A 16168-nucleotide genomic window follows, 5' to 3' on the forward strand; every position below is an offset into this window, starting at 1 on the left:
CTTTCTGACTTACTTCACTCTGTATGACAGACTCTAGGTCCATCCACCTCACTACAAATAACTCAGTTTTATTTCTTTTTATGGCTGAGTAATACTCCATTGTATGTATGTGCCACATCTTCTTTATCCATTCATCTGTCGATGGACATTTAGGTTGTTTCCATTTCCTGGCTATTGTAAATAGAGCTGCAATGAACATTGTGGTACATGACTCTTTTTTTAATATTAAATATATATATTTATTATTATATGTTATATGTTATTTATATTACATAAAATTCATATATATAACATACTACATATATGTTACATTTGATATATTTATATATGTATAGTGTTCCATGAGTCAAATAAGTTTGGGAAATTGTAATCTATCCCTGTTTTAGAGATTTATAGTGCACATTGCTTATTTACTCTGCAAAGTAAAGCAGCAAAGAAATTTAACCTCCTTTGTGTTGTTTTTTTAGGCAGTTTTATTGAGGTATATTTATACAATATAGCATTCACCAATTTTAAGTGTAGTGACCATTACAACCCACTTTTAGAACATTTTCATCATCCAGAATGATACCTAATAACTTTTTTTTTTAGATTGTGCTTATTTTTTTTTATACAGCAGGTTCTTATTAGTCATCAGTTTTATACACATCAGTGTATACATGTCAATGCCAATCACCCACTTCATCACACGATGACCCCCAGCCCCCCGTCGCATTCCAATACATGACACTTTTTGGGGTTTTTTGTTTGTTTTGTTTTTTAGGTAATTTATTTATTCACTTATTTATTTATTAACATTTTTATTGGAGTATAATTGCTTTACAATCATGTGTTAGTTTCTGCTTTATAACAAAGTGAATCAGTTATACATATACATATATCCCCATAACTCTTCCCTCTTGTGTCTCCCACCCTCCCGCCCTCCATATCCCACCCTTCTAGCTGGTCACAAAGCACGGAGCTGATCTCCCTGTGCTATGGGACTGCTTCCCACTAGCTATCTATTTTATATTTGGTAGTGTATATATGTCCATGCCACTTTCTCACTTTGTCCCAGCTTACCCTTCCCCCTCCCCATGTCCTCAAGTCCATTTTCTAGTAGGTTTGCATCTTTATTCCTGTCTTGCTCGTAAGTTCTTCATGACCTTTTATTTTTTTTTAGATTCCATATATATGTGTTAGCATATGGTATTTGTTTTTCTCTTTATGACTTACTTCACTCTGTATGACAGACTCTAGGTCCATCCACCTCACTACAAATACCTCAATTTTGTTTCCTTTTATGGCTGAGTAATATTCCATTGTATATATGTGCCACATCTTCTTTATCCATTCATCTATCGATGGGCACTTAGGTTGCTTCCATGTCCTGGCTATTGTAAATAGAGCTGCAATGAACATTGTGGTTCATGACTCTTTTTGAATTATGGTTTTCTCAGGGTATATGCCCAGTAGTGGGATTGCTGAGTCATATGGTAGTTTTATGTTTAATTTTTTAAGGAAACTCCATAATGTTCCCCATAGTGGCTGTATCAATTTACATTCCTACCAATAGTGCAAGAGGGTTCCCTTTTCTCCACACCCTCTCCAGCATTTATCGTTTGTAGATTTTTTGATGATGGCCATTCTAACTGGTGTGAGGTGATAACTCATTGTAGTTTTGATTTGCATTCCTCTAATGATTAGTGATGTTAAGCATCTTTTCATGTGTTTGTGGGCAATCTGTATAACTTCTTTGGAGAAATGTCTATTTAGGTCTTCTACCCACTTTTGGATTGGGTTGTTTGTTTTTTTTCATATTGAGATGCATGAGCTGCTTATATATTTTGGAGATTAATCCTTTGTCAGTTGCTTCATTTGCAAATATTTTCTCCCATTCTGAGGGTTGTATTTTTGTCTTGTTTATGGTTTCCTTTGCTGTGCAAAAGCTTTTTCTTTTTTTTTTTTTGCGGTACGCGGGCCTCTCACCATTGTGGCCTCTCCTGTTGTGGAGCACAAGCTCTGGATGCGAAGGCTCATCAGCCATGGCTCACGGGCCTAGCTGCTCTGCGGCATGTGGGATCTTCTCAGACCAGAGCATGAACCCATCCCCTGCATCAGCAGGCAGACTCTCAACCACTGTGCCACCAGGGAAGCTCAGTGTGCAAAAGCTTTTAAGTTTAATTAGGTCCCATTTGTTTATTTTTATTTTTATTTCCATTTCTCCTGGAGGTGGGTCAAAAAAGGATCTTGCTATGATTTATGTCAAAGAGTGTTCTGCCTATGTTTTCCTCTAAGAATTTTATAGTGTCTGCCCTTACACTTAGGTCTTTAATCCATTTTGAGTTTATTTTTATGTATGGTGTTAGGAAGTGTTCTAATTTCAATCTTTTACATGTAGTTGTCCAGTTTCCCAAAACCACTTATTGAAGAGGCTACCTTTTCTCCATTGTATACTCTTGCCTCCTTTATCAAAGATAAGGTGACCATATGTGTGGAGGTTTATCTCTGTTCTTTCTATCCTGTTCCATTGATCTATAATTCTGTTTTTGTGCCAGTACCATGCTGTCTTCATTACTGTAGCTTTGTAGTATAGTCTGAAGTCTGGGAGCCTGATTCCTCCAGCTCCATTTTTCTTTCTCAACCTTGCTTTTGCTATTAGGGATTTTTTGTGTTTCCATACAAATTGTGAAATTTTTTTTTCTAGTTCAGTGAAAAATGCCATTGGTAGTTTGATAGGGATTGCATTGAATCTGTTGATTGCTTTGGGTATTACAGTCATTTTCACAATGTTGATTCTTCCAATCCAAGAACATGGTATATCTCTCCATTTCTTTTTGTCATCTTTAATTTCTTTCATCAATGTCTTATAGTTTTCTGCATACGGGTCTTTAGTTTCCTTAGCTAGGTTTATTCCTAGCTATTTTATTCTTTTTGTTGCAATGGGAGTGTTTCCTTAATTTCTCTTTCAGATTTTTCGTCATTAGTGTATAAGAATGCAAGAGATTTCTGTGCATTAATTTTGTATCCTGCTACTTTACCAAGTTCATTGATGAGCTCTAGTAATTTTCTGGTAGCATCTTTAAGATTCTCTATGTATAGTATCATGCCATCTGCAAACACTGACAATTTTACTTCTTTTTTTCTGATTTGGATTCCTTTTATCTTTTTCTTCTCTGATTGCTGTGGCTAAAACTTCCAAAACTATGTTGAATAATAGTGGTGGGAGTGGGCAACCTTGTCTTATTCCTGATCTTAGTGTAAATGGTTTCAGTTTTGCACCATTGAGAATGATGTTTGCTGTGGGTTTGTCATATATGGCTTTTATTATGTTGAGGTAGGTTCCTTCTATGCCTACTTTCTGGAGGGTTTTTATCATAAGTGGGTGTTGAATTGTGTTGAAAGCTTTTTCAGCATTTATTGAGATGACCATATGCTTTTTATCTTTTAATTTGTTAATATGGTTTATCACATTGATTGATTTGCATATATTAAAGAATCCTTTCATTTCTGGCATAAACCCCACTTGATCATGGTGTATGATCCTTTTAATATGCTGTTAGATTCTGTTTGCTAGTATTTTGTTGAGGATTTTTGCATCTATGTTCATCAGTGATATTGGCCTGTAGTTTGCTTTCCTTGTGACATCTTTGTCTGGTTTTGGTATCAGAGTGATGGTGGCCTTGTAGCATGAGTTTGGAAGTGTTCCTCCCTCTGCTGTACTTTGGAAGAGTTTGAGAAGGATAGGTATTAACTCTTCTCTAAATGTTTGATAGAATTCGCCTGTGAAGCCATCTGGTCCTGGGTTTTTGTTTGAAAGATTTTTAATCACAGTCTCAATTTCAGTGCTTGTGCTTTGTCTTTTTATATTTTCTATTTCTTCCTGGTTCAGTCTCAGTAGGTTGTGCTTTCTATGAATTTGTCCGTTTCTTCCAGGTTGTCCATTTTATTGGCATATAGTTGCTTGTAGTAATCTCTCATGATCCTCTGTATTTCTGCAGTGTCAGTTGTTACTTCTCCTTTTTCATTTCTAATTCTGTTAATTTGTGTCTTCTCTCTTTTCTTCTTCATGTGTCTGGCTAATGGTTTATCAATTTTATTTATCTTCTTAAAGAACCAGCTTTTAGTTTTATTGATCTTTGCTATTGTTTCCTTCATTTCTTTTTCATTTATTTCTGATCTGATCTTTAAGATTTCTTTCCTTCTGCTATATTTGCTATGTTTTTTGTTCCTCTTTCTCTGATTGCTTTAGGTGTAAAGTTAGGTTGTTTATTTGAGACGTTTCTTGTTTCTTGAGGTAGGATTGTATTGCTATAAACTTCCCTCTTAGACTGCTATTGCTGCATCCCATAGGTTTTCGATCATCGTGTCTTCATTGTCATTTGTTTTAGGTAGTTTTTGATTTCCTCTTTGATTTCTTCAGTGATATCTTGGTTATTTAGTAGTGTATTGTTTAGTGTCCTTGTGTTTTTATTTTTTTACAGTATTTTTCCTGTAATTAATATCTAGTCTCACAACGTTGTGGTAGTAAAAGATACTTGAAATGATATCAATTTTCTTAAATTTACCAAGGCTTGATTTGTGTCCCAAGATATGATCTATCCTGGAGAATGTTCCATGAGCACTTGAGAAGAATGTGTATTCTGTTGTTTTTGGATGGAATGTCCTATAAATATCAATTAAGTCCATCTTATTTAATGTATCATTTAAAGCTTGTTGTTCCTTATTTATTTTCATTTTGGATGATCCGTCCATTTGTGAAAGTGGGTTGTTAAAGTTCCCTACTATGATTGTGTTACTGTCAATTTCCCCTTTTATGGCTGTTAGCATTTGCCTTATGTGTTGAGGTGCAGGTGTGGCGGGGTGGTTTTTGAGTGTGTGTGGGGGGGGACCTCTGTTTAGGACCTTCACGGACGGGGAGAGGCAGCATATGGAAAGGAGGACCTCTGGATTGTGGAGTTCCAGAGTTTGGAGGTAGGGACCTGAGTGAGGGTGTGTGGGTGGTATTTAGGCCCAGCTCATTGGAGGGGGTCTCTGAGTGTAGACGTAGGACCCTGGGTGATGGTGTACAGGTGGGGCTTGGGCTCTGCATGGTAAGAGGGCAGCTCCAAGTGCAGATGGCTAGACCTGGGAGCCCAACAGTCTTCCCGGTGCCTAAGTGGACAGGGAAAACACTGGTCCCGTTCCCTTCTGTTCCTTCACACCCCTCCCCCACCATCTCCCCCAGGGTCTCCCCCATTGCCACTGGACCCCAACCATGGGTGAGTCCTGCTGGGTGTAGGAACTCCTTCCTTCCCCCAGCTGCCCCTCAGGGGTGCCAATGCCAGAGGCCCGGCCTTTACTTTTATTCCCCCTTCCCTCCCTCCCACTCCCTCAAGACCCGTGCCTGGAGGGTGTATTGGTGGACAGAGGATCAGGCCCAGGATCTCAGCAGGTTCCTGGGGGCCCAAGTGGGCAGGGGAAACCTGACCATGCTCCCTTTTGATCCTCTGCCCTCCCAGTGGTTCCCCAATTTCCCCCTTCAGGTGTGGGATCCCTTCCCCTCCCCCAGCCACCTCTCAGGGGTGCCAGTCCCGTCCAGCCTCCACTTCTCCCCCCCTTCTCTCCCCCCACACACCTCACGTCCTACCTGGTTCCTGGGGGTTCCTCCCATACCCTTAGGTGCCCGTGGTCCCCCACCAGTGCCTGGTAGGTGACCTAGTTTTGCAGAGACACGAATTCTGCATCTTCCTAGTATGGCATCTTGACTCCAGCCCCCCTTGTTTTGTTTTTTTAAATAATTCATTGTTTAGAATTTATATCCACCTAATTTTCCAGCATTGGAAATTATGACACCAGTGCCAGATACTTATAAACCAATTCATGTAACTCTTCACTTAAAGCAAGACTGCATCCTCTGGTATTGTACCATTCATTGCCATCCCCATATTGTGTGGATTTACAGAAAGAAACCTAAGGGCTATGTAATGAGTCAATCTTCTCAACCCTTGAGGCTACTGAAGTATTCAAGTGCTCAATCCTCGAGGGAACTGTAAAGAAATAGTCATTCAAAGCGAAGCAAATACCCCAGCTCCTAATTAGGGTATTGCTGATAGCCAGCACATGCCAAGTTGTGAGAGGTACCTGAACTTGTTTACACATAGATTTAAAAAGGAAAATTGTATTATAGCTCCTTTCTACATAACATCAACAATTATTGGGATGACTATTTCTTACAACATAATTCCTATGATGTAGGGGAATCGAATGATAACATTTACACATATGTTAGTTTAAGTACAGGAAAATTTTCCATCCATGAGTATGTTCATTGGGAATACAAAAACAAAATGAAAATTTGACTCAATTTCTTAAGTCACAGTCTATAGTCAAATATTTTGGACCACCCCACAATTATTAAAATAAAGTTGGCTCCTCTAGATTGCTCCCTCTCTAGTAGCCAACCTTCAACATGGTCCCCATGATCCTCATATCCTGGTATTCACGACTTTGTATATTTCCCATCCATGTTTTACCAGGGTTGGTCTGTGTGACGTGGCAAGAATGATGGCATGTTACTTCTGAGGATAGGTTATAAAACACCTTGTGACTGCAGCCTCACATTCTTCTGTGGGATTGCTTGCTCTGGGAGAAGGTAGCTATCATTTTGTGAAGACACTCAAACTTCCTTATGGAGAGGCCCATTGGTGAAGAACAACTGAGGCCAACAGCCATTGAGGAATTGAGGAGTCCTACTAACAGCTACAGGAATAAGCTTGGAAACAGATCTTTTTGTCCAGTCAAGCCTTGGATGATCTTGGCCAATATCTCAATCACAATCTCATGAGAGACCTTGAACCAGAACCAACCAAATGAGGTTCTCCCTAATGCCTGTCTCATAAAAACTATAAGATGATAAGTATGAACTGTTTTCAGCCAGGAGGTATTGGGGAAACTTGTTATGCAGCAATGGATAAACTAGAAGACTCTCTTTTGTGTTCTTAAATGATTTAAGGTTGATGCTTTATCATTTATTTCCCTAAACTATATACTCCAAAGTAATTTCTTATATCTTCTAGAAGTACAACTTCAAAATTTCTTTAACCAACTCAAATAAAATAGAAGATCTTATTCCAAGGATATATATTGGAAAAGACTAGTTTGTCAGTTATAAAGATTGTCCCACAAGGCTTTTCTATGAGGACTGAGTCACACACAGACACACAATTATATGACTAATGCATTGATTTTGTTAACATAAATCTTATCAAGATGCTAAACTGGGACTGAGATACAAATAAATTACACTGGAAGTCTCTTTGAATGTATCATCTGCTAAAATGAAATCATCTCAGGAAATTCCTCTTAGTGCTTTATTATTTTTTAATTGGGGTATAGTGTTTTACAATATAGTGTTAGCGAAGTGGGGTTCCCTGTGCTATACAGCAGGTTCTCATTAGTTGTCTAATTTATACATATTAGTTAGTGTATATATGTCAAAGTAGGAAAACCTCTGTACTTTCTCCTCCACAGGTTATTAGCACCTAAAAAACAAAGTGTCTGAAGTATCTTTCAGTGCCAATTTTCTCCTTATCTAAGAGACAAACACTGAGCATGACTCACTCACTGCCATGTCTCCCTGGTAAATCGTCATTGCAGCTAAATAAACTGACTTTCAGCAGAAGTTTTGTGATTGAAAATCTGCTTCTGAATCTTGCAATATTTTCCTGACATGCTGGTAACCCCAAGTTCCCAAAGACTTAATATATCCTAAAACGAGAAGCATGGCCCTGGGCATCTAATTTCTAATCCTCTGAGCCGTGTTTTAGCTTGAAATCCTCTACTCAGCCAAGTCAAATTTACCATCTCTACAGTGAAAGCAGCTCTTAACCAGAGGCTAATAAATTGAGGAGTCACCGAGTGGAATCTTTCTGTGATTCTAGGTTGTTTACTGAAAAGAAAATTGGTTACACATAAATGATCATTGCTAAACTTCCTTGTGACTGTGAAATAATTCTCTAACAAAACTAGAGAGCTGTATCACTAATAAGAAAATAAGAAAAAATACAACTTATTCCCATGCTTCTGTTTTTGTTCATTAAAAATTCCAGTAACCATATGAATTAGACAATTTGTGCTCCGTAACACTTCTTTATTCACCATTTTCTTCTTGACAAATGAAATAGTCAGTGATGGAGAAAGGCAGGAAGGCCAAAAATCTGAACTGACCTATCAGCATCTAAGATGAAGAGACTCATGTCCAGTATGGATTAGTGACCTCTGTATGCAGTGCCAGCATATACTGTTTACAAAAAAAGAAGAAAAAGCACTGTGTATGCCCTTTAACAGTCTCTGAAGGCTCTAATTCAGGACAGTGGGCATCAATGGGTTTATCCTACAGAGCTTCAATTATTTAAAATTTAGATTGTTTCTTTCAATCTTAATTATAGTCCAGATACTTTTTACTACTTTTTCCCTAGAACTTATTTATTCATTTTGTATCTACTTTAGGAGCATAGGTCATCTTATTCAAGTTTTTAAGAACCTACTCCTCAGAGAGTTAACTGCCCTTATAGTCTCACTAACCCCCACCCAATGAGCCCCACAGACTCAATCTTCAAAAATGCTTCTATTAATATGAAGATCCCACCAAAGATCCACACATGTTGATGATGAGACTCCAGCTCTAAAATGTGCTCAGATGTCATGTGGCCATAGAATTAGACTTATAAAACTAGTAATGTCCAATAGAATCATCTTTAATAATAGAAATGTTCTATATCTGCACTATCCAGTACAGAAGCCACTACCACGTATGACTTTCGAGCATTTGAAGTGTTGTTAGTTTCCATACTATTTACAGTTGTCAAGACATGGAAACAACCTAAGTGTCCATCGACAGATGAATGGTTAAAGAAGATGTGGTACATATATACAATGGAATATTACTCAGCCATAAAAACGAATGAAAGAATGCCATTTGCAGCAACATGGATGGACCTAGAGATTATGATAACCCTTACATATGGAATTTATAAAATAGTACAAATGAACTTATTTACAAAACAGAAACAGACTCAGACATAGAAAACAAACTTACAGTTAACAAAAGGGAAGTGGGGGGGAGGATAAATTGGGAGCCTGGGATTAGCAGGTGCACACTACCATATATAAGATAGATAAACAACAAGGATTTACTGTATAACAGCAAGAATTACATTCAATATCAATAAACTATATTTTATAAAAGAATATAGATATATACATATAACCAAATCACTTTGATGTACACCTGAAACCAACACAATATTGTAAATCAACTATATTTCAATTAAAAAATAATTTTTAAAAAATAAATGTAGCTAGTGTGACTGAATAACTGGATTTCTGATTTTACATCATTTCAATTAATTTAAATTTGCCTACCACACTGGACAGCAAAGGAGGCTCATGAGTTAGCTCATTTGGCCTTTTGAACTACAGGCATTTCAAAGCTGAAAATGTTGCAGGAGGGCAAGTGGAATAAGATTTCACCTAGCAGTGTCTGGTTTTGAGTCAATAAGCTGTGGGAAAAACTGTCCCAACATCTATGCAAACTAGGCAAATCTATTTGATTGGTTCTCAGCTATACGGCTTTCTCATGCCTTTTGAATGATGTTTGTCTATGTGTGATTTAGGACACCTTCTCATAGGTTCTCTGGAGGCCTTGAGAGTTACAGAGATCTGGGCTAGTGCTGAATCACTCATTCTTCGATGTTGCCTAAACTGGTTCTTATCCAAACCACTTTCTCCCTAGAATTATGACCTTGCTTCCCTCACTTTACTAGTTATGAACAAGATGCTCAGACGTTTGTTAGCCCTCCAAAATGAAAAAAAGGCACTCTGAAATTTGGTTCAAAAAGTTTCCCTTTCTCAATCACTAGAAAAGCCTAGGGCATTTTTTTTCACCTTCAAGAGAACAAGCTTAAAAGCCATCAGCAAAGAACACACACATTTTTAAAAAATCATTTCCTTTATTTCCCCTTTTTTGTAATTGAAGTATAGTTGACATACAACAAAAACACAATTTTTGAATGTTCCCAAAGGTAAGACATTTATTGTAAAGATCAGACACATGTGCCTTAATATTTCAATACTCTGATCTTTTGCACAGTTTAATACTTTTAATGTTGCCCATAGGACTAAATTTTTTTAACATCTTTATTGGAGTATAATTGCTTTACAATGGTGTGTTAGTTTCTGCTTTATAACAAAGTGAGTCAGTTATACATATACATATATTCCCATATCTCTTCCCTCTTGCATCTCCCTCCCTTCAACCCTCCCTATCCCACCTCTCTAGGTGGTCACAAACCACTGAGCTGATCTCCCTGTGCTATGCAGCTTCTTCCCACTAGCTATCCATTTTACATTTGGCAGTGTATGTAGGTGCATGCAACTCTCTCACTTTGTCACAGCTTACCCTTCCCTCTCCCCATATCCTCAAGTCCATTCTCTAGTAGGTCTGTGTCTTTATTCCTGTCTTGCCCCTAGGTTCTTCATGACCCTTTTTTTTTTCTTAGATTCCATATATATGTGTTAGCATATGGTATTTGTTTTTCTCTTTCTGACTTACTTCACTCTGTATGACAGACTCTGGGTCCATCCACCTCACTACAAATAACTCAATTTCATTTCTTTTTATGGCTGAGTAATATTCTATTGTATATATGTGCCACATCTTCTTTATCCATTCATCTGTCGATGGACATTTAGGTTGTTTCCATGTCCTGGCTATTGTAAACAGAGCTGCAATGAACATTTTGGTACATGATTCTTTTTGAATTATGGTTTTCTCAGGGTATATGCCCAGTAGTGGGATTGCTGGGTCATATGGTAGTTTTATTTTTAGTTTTTTAAGGAACCTCCATAATGTTCTCCATAGTGGCTGTATCAATAAGTGGTGCTGGGAAAACTGGATAGGTACATGTAAAAGTATGAAATTAGAACACTCCCTAACACCATAGAAAAAAATAAACTCAAAATGGATTAAAGACCTAAATGTAAGGCCAGACACTATCAAACTCTTAGAGGAAAATATAAGCAGAACACTCTATGACATAAATCACAGCAAGATCTTTTTTGACCCACCTCCTAGAGAAATGGAAATAAAGACAAAAATAAACACATGGGACCTAATGAAACTTAAAAGCTTTTGCACAGCAAAGGAAACCATAAACAAGACCAAAAGACAACCCTCAGAATGGGAGAAAATATTTGCAAATGGAGCAACTGACAAAGGATTAATCTCCAAAATTTACAAGCAGCTCATGCAGCTCAATATCAAAAAAACAAACAACCCAATCCAAAAGTGGGCAGAAGACCTAAATAGACATTTCTCCGAAGAAGATACACAGATTGCCAACAAACACATGAAAGAATGCTCAACATCATTAATCATTAGAGAAATACAAATCAAAACTACAGTGAGATATCGTCTCACACCAGTCAGAATGGCCTTCAGCAAAAAATCTACAAACAATAAATGCTAGAGAGGTTGTGGAAAAAAGGGAACCCTCTTGCACTGTTGGTGGGAATGTAAAAGGACTAAATGTTCTGAGTGAGCACACATTGACAAGTAATCCTTTACCAGATGTATGTGTACAAATTTATAAATCAGATTTTTGTGGGGTGCCATTTCCTTTACAAAAGTATTTTTAATTGAAGAATAGTTGATTTACAGTACTGTGTTAGTTTCAGGTTTACAGCAAAGTGATTCAGTTATACATATATATATATATTTCTGATTCTCTTCCATTATAGGTATTACAAGATATTGATATAATTCCCTATGCCATACAGTAAATCCTTATTGTTCATCTACTTTATATATTGTGTTGTGTATCTGTTCATCTCATACTCCTAATTTATCCCTCCCCCACCCTTTCCCCTTTGGTAACCATAAGTTTGTTTTCTAAGTCTGTAAGTCAGTTTCTGTTTTGTAAATAAGTTCATTTGTATCATTTTTTTTAGATTCCACATATAGGTGATATCATATGATATTTGTCATTGTCTGTCTTACTTCACTCAGTATGATAATCTCTAGGTCCATCCATGTTGCTAGAAAACATCACCATTTCATTCTTTTTTATGGTCAAGTAATATTCCATTGTATATATGTACCACATCCTCTTTATCCATTCACCTGTAGATGGACACTTAAGTTGCTTCCAAGTCTTAGCTATTGTAAATAGTGCTGCTATGGACATTTTCAAATTAGAGTTTTCATCTTTTCTGGTTATATGTACAGGAGTGGGATTGCTGAATCATATGATAACTCTATTTTTAGCTTTTAAGGAACTTCCATGCTGTTTTCCATAGTGGCTGCACAAATTTACGTTCCCACCAACAGTGTAGGAGGTTCCCTTTTCTCCACACATTCTCTAGCATTTACTGTAGATTTTTTTTATGACGGCCATTATGACCAGTGTGAGGTGATACTTCACTGTAGTTTTGATTTACATTTCTCTAGTAATTAGCGATGTTGAGCATCTTTTCATGTGCCAGTTGGCCATCTGTATGTCTTCTTTGTAGAAATGTTTATTTTGGTCTTCTGCCCATTTTTTGACTGAGTTGTTTGGTTTTTTTGATATTGAGTTGTATGAGCTGTTTGTTTTTTTTTTTTTTTTTTTTTTTTTTTTGCGGTATGCGGGCCTCTCACTGTTGTGGCCTCTCTTGTTGCGGAGCACAGGCTCACGGACGCGCAGGCCCAGCGGCCATGGCTCACGGGCCCAGCCGCTCCACGGCACATGGGATATTCCCGGACCGGGGCACGAACCCGCGTCCCCTGCATCGGCAGGCGGACTCTCAACCACTGCGCCACCAGGGAAGCCCGAGCTGTTTGTATATTTTGAAAATTAAGCCCTTGTCGGCCACATCATTTGCATATATTTTATCCCATTCTGAAGGTTGTCTTTTTGTTTTGTTTATGGTTTCCTTTGCTGTGCAAAAGCATTTACATTTGATTAGATCCCATTTGTTTACTTTTGCTTTTGTGTGTATGTGTGTGTGTGGTACATGGGCCTCTCATTGTTGTGGACTCTCACTGTTTTGGCCTCTCCCATTGTGGAGCACAGGCTCCAGACGCACAGGCTCAGTGGCCATGGATCACGTGCCCAGCCGCTCTATGGCATGTGGGATCCTCCTGGACCAGGGCACGAACCCACGTCCCCTGCATTGGCAGGCAGACTCTCAACCACTGCGCCACCAGAGAAGCCCTCTACTTTTGCTTTTAATTCAAAAAGTATTTCTTGCTTTCAGAGGAATTCATATTCACTCCTTTAAATAGTGGTTAATAGTAAAAGTACATATAAACTGTTTACCAAATCTAATTTACTTGTTCTATGCTCTATGGTTCTGAGTAACTTAAAACTTATTATCTCATCTGCCTAGCAAGAACAGTCCAAAGGGGAGACAAAGTTGTCCCCAAATTATATTATACTGATGAAAAAAAATTCTGATGAAAGTCATAGATATTCACACAACTTTATCAAAGTGTAACTTTATTTAAAGTGACAAATCCTGATGTTACAGAATATTTAACTGGAGGGATATATTTTCAAAACATTAGTTTATTATTATTTTATTATTTTTTTTTTATAGTGAATACCCACTTCCGCCTCTACTTTAAAAGTGAGTTTGTTTCTGAAGAAAGAGCATGGGAAAGGTATCCTTTCTTCCATAGCTGTCAGGAATTGCCTCATCAGAAGGTCAATCCCACCTTCTCTGGCCTTTTCTTATCTGATCTTAGGATCAGAGCTGCAGGCTCACCAAGATCCCTTCAAGCAAATACAGGGGCCAAGTCTTACAATAGCCTGGTTGACACCAGGCTGCTGGTGTCTTCACTGTAATACCCGGACCCATACCTACACCTTGCCCCTTGTTTCCCTTACTCTTTAGCTTGATTTCATTTCTCTCTGAGATCCTCAGTCTGGCTTCCAACCCCTTTTTAGTTTCCCCAGTTCTGGCATGTTGTCTTATCAGATGTAACTTTTATCCTGCCCAGATTATTTTTTTCTACCTGTTCCCTCCTGCCTAACTTGAAGTTCATGAATGTGACTCTTTTGCCACGTTGTTGGCAAAAGAGTTGTCTTGTGTTTTTGACATTTACTCTCCTGCCTTATTTGCTTTTGTTTTCTGGCCTTAACTTAGAAACAATCAATGCAAAAGCAAATTGAGACTCAGAGAGATGAAGTGATTTCCCCAAGACGTCACACAGCTAGTAAAGGGCAGTACTGGGGTTCATGAGTTCATCTACCTCCCACCATGCTTTCTGCCCCTGAGACTTGGGAAGGCCAGATGCTGAGGGCCACACTCTGCACCAGTAGTGGAGAGCCCTGTTCTCCTAACCAGCTGCTCTATCTTTAGACAGTATCCTCACCTGAGTAAAACATGAAATGTGAAAAAGTAGAAAACTATAAACCTGGGAAACCCCTAAAAAATACAAACGTAATGAAAAATCAGTATAGACTTATAGTTCCTCGGGTTTAACAAAACCTCTATATTGATTTATGCTTTATTAAGTAATAAGATTGTTATACAGAGGGGAGGTTCCAAACGTTGCTAGCAACATAAAATACTTTTATTATTGATGAAAGATTTCCAGTTTGACTTCTTGTGGTCTAATGATTTAATTGAGAGAAATGTGGGGACTGAATAATTGTTCACCTGACAATAAACAATGTCATCCTACTGAGTCATCAGAATTTATTATTAACTTCACTGATATATTTTAGCTTTGACATTCCCCTGTTCTTTAAGAATGGGCCAAACATGATGACTTTTGTCCCTTGGAAATGTGAGCAGATTATCTAAACATTCTACCACTCTCTCTGGGGATATTTGAATTTGCCAGTCTGGAGGATATGCTGCCTTTGACCTAAACTGACAAGCCACATACACAAGAGAATTGATTTCAGGAGTAATGTCTTCAACCTTTAAGTGTCTGTTTTTATGGAATTGTGCTAGACAGAGTCATAGTATTCAGACTAGGATAATACAGAGCCTAAACCCCCCCCCAAAAAAAAACGCTCCAAATGAGCTCATGTACTCATTAGGAATATCTAAATGGAATTGAGCTAAGCTAATAACTGACTTCATCTCACTAAATGGTGAATAACAGGCACAGGAGGGTAGATATTAAAGATTTTCTGCAAGTTAATGGATAAAATGCGGAAAGCTTTCAGATATACTTGGGGGAGACTGATATCCAAAATGTAATTTCACAGTAAAATATGTGTTGAGCCTTCCTGAGTTCCTCAGCTGCATCACACCCCAGGGAAAGAGGGACAATATGACAGTAGTTTCTGCTTTCTGAGTATGTGGGTAAGTAATATAAAGAAGACAGTCACTATGCTGGGCTCCATTCAATCTTCAATCTGCCGTTGTGTACAAGTAAACAGGAAAAAACCCATGCTTCACAACTCCTATTTTTGGCTCCTTCCATTATCAGAGAGCCAAACTGGTGTGAGCTAAGAAGATCAGCAGAAGGGCAGAGTAACATATCAAAGGCTCGAAGTCCACTAAATGCAATTTAAGGAAGAAAAAAAAAACAACTAACCACCAAGGAAAGAGGACTCTGGGCATCATTCCAACTCATTACATCTAGAAAAAGAGAAGAGCTGCTTTTAAGGGTCTCAGCCTTGAACAAGGTGGCCCCAGAAGCTGTCATCTCTGGCACTGCCTTGGAATCAGTCTAACCAGAAGTGGAGAGGGTCGAGCAGTGCCATGGCAACCATGGCTGCTGCAGGAGGAGAGGGAGGAGAGCCACTCAGGCAGGCTGAGAGCAGACCCACTGGGAGAGATCACTCTGGTGAAGAGGGCCCTCAGGACCTGCTTCTGGTCCCAGTCCCCAGGGAGGATACTTTTTTCTGGCAGTAACTTCCTTGGGGAAAACAGGCATTCCCTCCATTAGGAAAATAAGTTGTATTTACAGCCACAAGGTGCACAGGATCTAGAGTGAGAGGGCCAGGGCATGTATCTGTGGTCCCTTCTTCGTGGAAGGGCAATTCTCATTCCTGTCCCTTCATGTGACAGCTCACCCTGAGATATTGGAGATGGATCAACGAGCAAAGCTTCCGTGAGACAGACAGTAACACAAAACAGGACCATTATTCACAAATGTCCTACTGGAGTACTCCCCCTACAAAGTATGAGCACCCTGATTCAACAG

Source organism: Hyperoodon ampullatus (genome assembly GCF_949752795.1).
Source record: "Hyperoodon ampullatus genome assembly, chromosome: 4".
Lineage (NCBI taxonomy): Eukaryota > Metazoa > Chordata > Mammalia > Artiodactyla > Ziphiidae > Hyperoodon > Hyperoodon ampullatus.